Source organism: Sceloporus undulatus, chromosome 9 (genome assembly GCF_019175285.1).
Source record: "Sceloporus undulatus isolate JIND9_A2432 ecotype Alabama chromosome 9, SceUnd_v1.1, whole genome shotgun sequence".
Taxonomy (NCBI): domain Eukaryota; kingdom Metazoa; phylum Chordata; class Lepidosauria; order Squamata; family Phrynosomatidae; genus Sceloporus; species Sceloporus undulatus.
This window is the reverse complement of record NC_056530.1, coordinates 341,072-351,689: the sequence shown is the minus strand read 5'-3', so window position 1 is coordinate 351,689 and position 10,618 is coordinate 341,072. Positions and strand designations below refer to the sequence as shown.

The 10,618-nt window shown below is 41.5% G+C and overlaps 1 protein-coding gene across 1 annotated transcript in view; it reads right to left on the bottom strand.

The window, feature by feature from the left end:
- COL8A2 (collagen type VIII alpha 2 chain) overlaps positions 1 to 10,618 on the bottom strand; it is a 131,991-nt gene that overhangs the window by 21,829 nt on the left and 99,544 nt on the right. The gene's annotated exons all lie outside the window — the stretch shown is intronic.

Sequence of the window (10,618 nt, the reverse complement as noted above, 5' to 3'; positions counted from 1 at the left end):
GAAAAGGTGCTGCCTAGGGTAAAAGAATAAAAAAGAAAGCATGCAGCTTCCTTGATACTTCGCAACTCCACTGTGAGAACAAAACAGTGCAAGTTTTCTCATTAACATTTATGCACCATGTGCAAGGTATGTTGTCTGGCTGTGTGTGCCTTCTTCATTTCTCCCCATTTAAAAAAGAGAACAGGTATAATGGACCTGTATGTGTTCTTGAAACACACCTACGGACTCTAGCAGACTCAGAGAAAGTCTTGCCATAGTAGCCTCAGGTGTGAATAGAAGACAGAGGTGAAATGCCACTACAGATCGAGTCTCCCTTATCCGAAACCCATCTCCAAGATATCTCATTTTGTAAGTCTATGCAAATCCAGGTATTCCAAGATTTTTAAAAAAACAACAACCAAAATACAAAGCACTTCTGGTCGCCACTTTGATCAAATTTTGGAAAAGCGGGTTACAAATAAACTATATTATTATTATATGCATTTTGGATAAGGAGACTCAACTTGTACATCATGGAACCCCAAACAATCCAAGGAAGGGTTCCTCACTTGGGAAGTAGGACAGATTCAGTGATATATTCACAACTTCCAAACCATTAGCAAAGGTATGAACGGAGGAAGCAGTTTCTTGGCACACTACATAGATCAATACACATGTTTGTATCATGGTTACACATGTAACAATATAATTATCTCCAGAAATTTTTCCCAGTACAAGAAAACTGACTGTCAGGTAAGCAAAACACATTGCCTTTCCATCCCAGCACTAAGAGACTTAGGACTTTCCACAATACTAAGGACTTTAAGGGCTTTCCACAACATTAAGACTTGCATTATCTTGCAAAGATCTTTAAAACATTAAGAGTAGAGTCACAAGTTGCACCTTTCTGTATCCCATCTTACTGCATCTTCATATATCCCATCCCATATGTCCACAACTGTGTAATTCTTCTTAATATTATATTCCTTCAGCTTATTTGAAGACATGGATTGAGATCAGTGAAAATTCATGTCAAAATAAACCTGTGAATCTCAAAGGTGCTTCTAGATTCACCTCCACACCAAAATCAGATACCAAGGGCCCATGTTTTTATCTCCAAGATATCTCATTATGTGTATACAAATAGTGCAAAATAAACATTAAATAAAAATAAATCCAAAATACTTTGGTTCTCAAATATTTGGATAAGGGAAACTCAACCTGTACTGTGTAAGCAGCTAAATATACATTATGATTTTAACAGTGAAGGCAATATACATGTTTTTTATCCCTGTATGTTTTGTCTTTACAACAACCTTATGTATAATGCAACTTTGAGAGAGAATGTGACTGGATGAAGGTTACCCAGTGAACTTCGTAACTGAGTAGGGATTTGAACTCAGGTCTGCTAGATTCTAGTTTAATGTTCTAACTATTAAAGTTGATGGGTTTTTTGTGGGTATTTCGGGCTATGTGGCCATGTTCCAGAAGAGTTTATTCCTGATGTTTCATCTGCCTCTGTGGCTGGCATCTTCAGAGAATGCATTCTCTGTAGATGCTGGCCATAGATGCAGGCGAAACATCAGGAATAAACTCTTCTAGAACATGGCCACAGAGCCCAAAATACCCCAAAAAAAACTATGGATGCTGGCCATGAAAGCCTTCGACTTCATATTAAACTTGACTTAACATGAAAGAAAAGCAAAAAACCAATCACAAGGGAGCACAAGCGCATAGGTCATACAAGGTAAAGGGAATAAAACTGCTGATTCAGACTTTTCCCCTCCTTCAGCTTTCTTTTATAAAGATGAAAGTATATTTTTACAGCTGAGATCCCTTAATGTTGGCTTCTTTTCCCCCTTCAGACAAATCCCCATCTAACAACGTTTCAGAAAACAGGTTTTCGTCTCCTAAATTCCAAAAGACAAGGGGAAAATTACCAGGGGCCCTCAGAGAAAGCAAGTTGACTCAAGCCAACCCTGTGATGGATCCACTTCCATAAAACTCAGTGTACTATGAAACGTGGCAGAAACAAGTAACTTTGCATCAGACGGCAGAATGACGGTGCAAATACAGATAGGACTGGGGGATCCATGCTCACCTTTGACCAATGGTCCCACAATGCAGGGTCATTCCTGGCTTTGTGTGTGGTGGAGTGGATTGCAGAAGCTTGACACAACTTGACACAAAATGATGACATCGATGCTGAGAGTCGCCAGGGGTCTAAGCACTTCTGTAACCATTTTGCATCTGAGTTGAGTATGTGAGAATTGAAACATGATGTAGTGGTTTGAGTGTGGGACTATGACTCTGGAGACCAGGGTTCAGTTCCCAGCTCTGCCATGAAACCCAATGGGTGAACTAGGGCAAGTCTCCCTCTCTCAACCTCCGGGGAAGGCAATGGCAAACCTCCTCTGAAGAGATCGTGCCAAGAAAACCCCTGGCACTCTAAGTTGGAAATGACTTGAAGGCACAGAACACACACAGAGAAACGCATATGAACATTACTGAAAGTAATCTGTGAAGACAAAATTTAAGAATCCCTCATACGTGTGTATCTCAGAACAAACATACCATATATACTCGACTATAAGTTGACCTCATGTATAAGTCAGCGGTAAAGGTTTTGGGGGCTGAAATTATGGATTTTGCTGTGACCCGTGGATAAGTCAAGGGTAAAACTTAGGAGCATACAGCAAAGGATCTAAAGGATGAAGCAAAGCAAAGCAAAGTCAAGGAACTTACAAAATTACAGCAGCCATAATAACTCTTTGTGCTCACTTTTAAGGCTGGATGGATGAGAGAGTAGCAGAGACTGGTGCTTCCAAGATAGATGATGCTCTTATCTTTCACCAGGGGATAGATCGACCTTTCTTTAAACTAAGAGCTGAAGTACAGTACTTAGATTAATCTGTGGATAAGTCAACTCATTTTTTTTGGGGGGGGGGGTCAGTTTTTTGACCTACATTTCTAGACTTATACATGAGTGTATACAATAAAAGTACACAGACACATCTGGAGAGGATACTGGTTAAAGATGCCAAATGTTTCCAAAAGAGATTCACAAACATGACTGTAAATGTTTGAAGTGTGAATCCATGGCAAGCAAACCCTGGCCGCTTTCCTAGGTATGAGGCACTAGTCTCAGCATCATATGCTAAATGTGATGCAACAAGTTCTGGCCCCAGATATGCTCTTTACATGCTTCTTTCCATTCTCAGGGCTTACCAAGCCTCAGCTGGGCAGACTGCTTCATTTGCAGGCTCTGCCTTCCTTTCTGTGAAGATCTGGGAACCCATGCCAGCAAAGTATATCAAAGCAATTGTACCCTGGTTACTCAACAGATGAGAATCTGGCATAGCACTCGGTCTCCAGGACATCAACACTTAGCTCCATAGAAGTTTATGAAAGGACGGGACAGAGGAGACAAGTGCCTTTTGAACCTTGGCAACCTCCCATGAAGCCCAAGATTAAAATAAATCAGCTTAAACTGGGTGTGGAAAAGCATGCTGTTGGTTTATATAGGCCAAAATCCTCCTCTGCAACCAGGGCTCTTAAGTGTGTGAATAGCATATGTGTATGCGTGTGTAAAACCCTTGGTGTAGACTCAGATCAAAATTAACACAAGTTTGAATAACTATGCGAAAGCAAAAGGGATTGCACCTGGCAACAGTGAAACTGATTCCACTTTGCTCTTGGAAATGGAAAATCAATGGCAGACTTCTATAGTAAAGACCCAGGCTCAAGCTAGACATGATTTTCAACACATACGAAAAGACACCTCCTTTTTTGTTAACTTTCAGCAGTTGCCTAGGCTGCAATGTGAGCCCACATGTTGGAAGGGACTAGCTCCTAACCCTTTTATTTTCACTAGTGATCCAGCTTCAACCTGCTGCTGATAGAAAGAAATTATTAAAGGTTATAATATTAAGAGGTAATGAACACATGATGACCATTATGTGCTGTTTCAGCTTCATGAGTTACTTAATGTTTGACTAATTCTCCCTCACACATATCTCAATATGAACTCACTTTTCAGTTCTGCTCTCAATACTGTATAAGATTAACAGCGGCGGGAACAACCAAAACCCTAAAGCCTCCTTCTACCTTCGTGAAGACTGCAATCTTGGATTTAGATTTGCAACCCTAATCCCAACCACAACCCAAATTTTAGCAGAATCTAGCATATTCTCACATACGGCCCAGCCATGAACAGGTCAAACTTTGAGTAACTTTGACACTTGGGTGTTAAGGTAGGTCGAATCACTCGCAAAAGCACTGATGAGTTGATGGCCAAAAGCCGTGGTAGAGATCTTGCATTGGGACACATGCATAGCTACATCTCCATAACTACATCTCCCAATGACTTTTGTTGTTAACTGATGTCAAGTTGACTTCGACTTTTGGTGATGCCATAAATGAGAGACCTCCAAGTCGCCAGATCAGTAACCGCTCTGTTCAGGTCTTGTAGAGCTAGGGTTGTAACTATTTTGATTGAGTCTATCCATAATGTGGTCTTCCTCTTTTTCCTATTGCCTTCCACCTTGTCTTTTTCAGTGAGTCGGGTCATCTCATGATATGGCCAAAGCACGACAGCCTCAGTTTACTCTAGAGAGTGTTCAGACTTTATTTGTTCTTGGACCCATTTATTTCTCTTTTTAGCAGTCCATGGTATCCATAGGACTCTTCTCCAGCACCACATCTCAAATGGGTTGCCCTTTTTTCCCTATCAGTTTTCTTCACTATCCAGCTTTCATAGCCTTACACAGAAATGGGAAATATGGCATCGACAATCCTAACTTTAGTATTGAACAATATACCCTTACAGTTCAGGATCTTGTCTAGTTCTGAGCATGCTACCATAGACATAATAGTATAAAGTTGTGTGGTCCCATTCACTGAATATAAATCAATGAAGCTCATGTCCTAGCATGGTGTAGTGGTTTGAGCACTGGACTATGACTCTGGAGAACAGGATTCAAATCCGCACGTGGCCATGAAACTCACTGGGTGACCCTCAGGAAGTTACACTCTCTCAGCCTCAGAGGATGGCAATGGCAAAATTCTCCGAAGAAACTTGCCAAGAAAACCCCATGATAGGTTCACTTTACACTTTCCATAAGTCAGCAACAACTGGAAGGCACACAACAACAACAACAACAAAGTCCTAGCACCTTTCCATTATTAAAACTTAGCTACTACAATCATGTATTCATATCCGACTTCTTCATTGCCTCCAAATCAGGAGACTCTGACCACATTTTCCAGATCTGTCAATTTTGCTGTTTGTAAGACAAACCAAATTCTCTGCAGACTCCAACAACAAGGCAGTACACAAAGTAAGCAAAGAAACAAATTCACATTTGGCCAATTGGAAAAGAAATTGAAATGATTTCAGGGACACACACTTGTTTCTTTGCTGGCTCCAAAATGGTCTATCCTCACTAATGTAAATCTCATTGAAATCATGCATCTCTTTCCCCTCTTCCTTCATTTCCATACCCTATTTTCCTATTCCAGGGGAAATCCTAAAATACATTTTAACACAGAAATGCTATCATTCCCTGGTTTTACGAGTATAAAATCACAAAGTGTTCAGGCTTTATGTAAAGCTGTGAGAACAAGGAATTGGGACAATTCACCAAGAGTCAAAGTTCTTGGCTCCCTGGGAAGATCTTCATCCCAAGACAATGATCCTGTAACTGGAGATTTAGGAGGTTAGGAGAATCTAGCCAATGTGAATTTACTAGCTTGTAACACAGACCCTCTTGTCCCGAGGAGCTGTAAGAGCGGAACAAAATCCAGCCTTCAAGGAAAAACACAAAGCAGATCCCCCAAGGAAAGGGTAAGTAATGGGGAGACACAAAATGAATCCTGGCAAAGTAGTCCAATGAACGCCATGGGACCTGAGCTGACTAAGTCGTTTCTGGCAATAAAACAGCATTGTCGCAACAGTGTCCTGCAGTAACAAAGGCCAAAGCTACAGGGAGAGAAGAACCACAGGTTCTGCTACAAAGGAGAAGAAAGTTTGTATGTGTGTGTGTGTTATTTAAATCATGTATTGTCAGTTCTATGGAGGAAATTACAAAAGAAGGAAAATGGTCATGGAGGGACAGGATACAATTCAGATCAGAGCCTGGACATGCCTCTTTAGTGATTTAATTTCATGCCATCAAACAGTTGCTGAGTGTATGCTAGCCCTCCTTCCTCCTGAAGATCTGAATGTCTGCCAGTGTCTTGTGGGCTACACCACACAACACAGTCTACACGTTTTTTGTGGGTTTTGGGGGATATGTGGCCATGTTCTAGATGAGTTTATTCCTGATCGTTCACCAGCATCTGTGGCTGGCATCTTCTCTGAAGATGCCAGCCACAGATACTGGTGAAACATCAGGAATAAACTCTTCTAGAACATGGCCACATAGCCCAAAAAAACCCACAAAAAACTATGGATGCCGGCCATAAGGATTCTCACTTTGAAAATGTATTATTACAGATTAAGTCTCCATTATCCTGAATTCTAATATGAATAAACAATTTCAAGATTTTGCATTCTTTCAAAGATACTCCTAAGAAAGCGACTACCAACATAAGGAGCATTGTTGCATGCATCACAACAATGGCTTTGGGCTCAGACAGACCGGCCAAAACAAAGCTGCTTGGGGTCAATTTGGAGGTAGGCTGTTTAATTGATGCATGCATCCTAAGAGGCCAGGAGCCATGCCAAAGCCAGGCTCCTCTCCTGGAGCACAGCTTTGGTGCAACTTCTGGCCTCTTAAGATGCGTGTGTCATTTAAACATCATACCTCCAAAATGACCTGAAGCAGCTTTATTTTGGCTAGGCCCTTTCTTCCTTCTTTCTCCAAACCCAGTTAGCACAGATGTTGGGCATTTGGATAGTTCTCTTTTAGCCTGGTAATAACACTGAATGGTCTCAAAGGAAAAGGAATGTGAAATCTAGCCCCGTCTCTCTATTCCCCTAAATATACATGTGGAAAGAAGCTGTCTCTTTTCTCTTTCTTATTCCCTTTCTCCTCCCAGTGGGAGAAAGAGACGCAACCACCCCACACGGCACCCCAAGGCCCGTCTTTAACTCACCTGCCTGCCTCTGAAATGCCTCCTTCTCCAAGCCCAGGCTGTCTCCCACTTTCTGTCCCAAGGCTCCTGCCCGCAGCTTGAATACTTTGATTGTCTTTTGCCAAGATGTGACGTATACACCCACTTACATATTCCCTCTAAACATCAACAAAGCTCCATCCCAAGACAAAGTGGTCAATTTATTACTTTGAAGGGGTGCTCTGTGCACAGACGGACGGAGCGGTAACCACACACTTCAGCTTCAGCGTTGCCTTACAAACTCTGTGGCAAATAAATTATTTTCTCATCTAGGTTTGGAACCAAGTCTCCGCATGCGGCTGCACCAGAAGGCTAACCAGAGAGATCTGGAACTGACTAGAGAGAGGAATCACCGCTGGAAACCCGCAAATGGGATTTTTAATCTCAGGGCACTCCATTTTCCTGCCTTCAGGATACATTTTACTTTTAACCATAGGGCAATGGGTATACAGAGGTTTTGTGGGGGTGTCGGAAAGCCATATTAGATAGAGAAACTCTCCTTAAAATTGCAGTATTTCAAAAAGAAACCAGACTTCATTCATCATCATCATCATCATCATCATCATCATCTTTGTATGCCACTCTTTTCCCAGAACTGGGACTCAGAGTGGCTTGACAACATTTAAAAACAATACAGTTAAAAACATAGAGGAGTGATCCATTAAAGCAGGCTTCTAGTCCTTATGTCTGCAATAATATGCTCCAATGCTTGCGGAGACTGAAGGAACCTGTCAGGTGAGACATTACGGATTCATAATGCCACCTTAAAGCAAGCAACCTGAACCAAATGTTATGGGTTAGAAATGGGAATAGGTATCCTAGTGATTTTAGTTTTTACTTCAAAGCAGCCATGGAGGATTCTGAATTTGATCCTGTTTGGTAAGGAAACTGGTATTTGGACCATACCTATCTTTTTGTGTGTACACACACAATGTACACACACTTCAATATAGAAAACGGCAACAAGGGAAATGTTAAAATGCTTCTCCAGTCAAATCTGAAGCCCCAACCATAACTGCTTCAAAACGAAAACACTGAAAAATCAACTTGCAAAGCTCTCATGTAATGTGCAGTTTTCAATTCTATTGTAATTTTCTCCATGTTTATATTTATGTGAGATATGATATCTATATAATCCCACAAGGGTTCATGCAACCCACTTATTTTCCACATATATAAACATTTCCCTAAGACCACATTGATACAATGGCCAGCAAGGAGCAATGGCCAGAGGACTGTGGTAAAGAGAGGCCTGCAACAGAAGCAAGCTTCAGACACTGTTCCTATTCTAGTTCTTTCTTCTCAGGCTGGCCAAGCAAAGGCAGAAGAGTTTAGGAACGTGGGCTTAAAGGGATAGTCAGTATCTTAAAAGAATAGTCCTCTGCCCTGCATCTGACTCCTAGCATTCTCCTTCTTTGCATCAATTATGCACTATGCACTGTTATGCCTTGTTTTGCATTCATCTTACCCTTCAGCATTTTGGATGAAACACAGGACACCAGTAGTATGGGGTCATAAGGCGAAAGTTATGGATGAGGAAGAACAGGCAAGTCAGAAAAGGCTGCAGCAGTTTGCTTTTGCTTGAGCCTACTGGGAAGGTCAAGATTCTGCCCTATTGAGTTTATTGAGTGAAATTAAGCTAATGATGAAGAGGGAAAGTGAGAAGAAAGAAAAGGGAGCTGAAAAATGGGATGACAGTAGGCTGACCGGGGCTGTCGCTGTCAAATTGGGACAGTTAGAGGAAATAACACATTGCTTCTTGCCTGCATGTTCCCTATGCAGGGAAACAACTACAGTCGGCCCTCCATAAACACAGACTTTTTTCATCCATGGATTCAGTCATCCACAGCTTGAAAATATTCAACACACACACACACACACACATATACAGTGGTCCCTCCACATCTACTGGGGTTCGAGGTGAAGGACCCCCGTGAATGTGGGAAAACTGTAAATAAAATACACCATTCTTTTTACCTAAGAGACCACCTCTCTAGGAATCTCCAGGTCCTCCAGTGCAACTCTATGGTCAACACCAGCCAAAAGTTGATCACAGAATCATGCTGGAGGACCTACAAATGCCTAGAAAAGCCTTTTCTCTAAGAACATCTAAGTTCTCCAGCAAAACTCTACAATTAACTTCCAGCAGAATTGCACTGGAGGACTTAAGAGATTCCTAGAGAGAAGATATTAATCAAATCGGCAAAAGTCAAAGCTGCAAAGGTGAAGGACCAACTGTATATATTCCAAAAACAACCTTGATTTATAGTTTGTTCTGGGTTTTTTGGGCTATGTGGCCACATTCTTGAAGAGTTTATTCCTGATGTTTCGCTAGCCAGCCACAGATGCTGGCAAAACGTCAGGAATAAACTCTTCTAGAACATGGCCACAGAGCCCCCAAAAGCCACAAAAAACTATGGATGCCGACCATGAAAACCTTTGACTTCGCAAACCTCGATTTGTCATTTTATATAAGGGACACCATTTTACTATGCCACTGTATATAATGAGACTTGTGCATCCAGAGATTTTGATATCCATGGGGATCCTGGAACCAAACTCCAGCAGAAACCAAGCATCCCCCTGTACTATGATAATCTAACATGAGGCAGTTTGTCAGAGGGATTTGTGTCCAGAGTTTCCAGTTCAATGGGCTCCTGGCTGTCAACAAGCTCAGGTTTAGTGTTGCTGTTGGATTCATAACATCTCTATTTTGTGCAAGCAATTTTCCTGCTCCTTCTGGCTCCTTCTCCTCCGCTGTATCAGAACGCCGACTGCTGCTGAGGGCTGGAATTGGGACAGCCAGCAATGTCCTGCCAGGATTCTGAGAAATGGGAACAAGGTTTTGCTACAGCACAGAATGTGACTATGATGATGATGATGATGAATGATTTTTATTGACTCATCTCCAGGGCCACTGCAATTTCGACATAACATAAAACATATGCTTACAGGAGGAACGGAAGATTAAACCACTAAACGGGCCTGAAACCTCTTTACTTATTTCATCGATTTCTAATCTGCCGTTCAACACGGCAGCTTATATAACCCCTCGAAAAATGTCTTAATATGATTCTTTCAAAACTGTACCATTTGAAAGAAGTAACGGCAAGACTGATGATTGTCAACTGGCTGTCTTCTCCCTGCTTCTCTTCCCAAGCTCCATCAATACTAGCCTAGGGAGCATCCATTGTAGCTAGCAATCTTCATTAGGTTCTGCTGCTCAGTGTGGAAGTAAATACTTTAACAATAGGATTCTGTTGTGGTACAACTGCAGTTTTTCTCTGCACAATGTATAATTCAGTTATGGAATTCACTGACAGTGGTTACAAACTTTGACAAAAATTTAAAGGACAAGACAGATTTACAGAGGCTGATTCTATTACAGGCTTCTACCTGTGATATCTAAGACATAGCAGACATAGTATTCTACTGAATAACAAGTGCCAGGGCAAAACCACACATAGGATGGCTATCATCATCATCATCATCATCATCATCATCATCGTCATCGTCATCATCG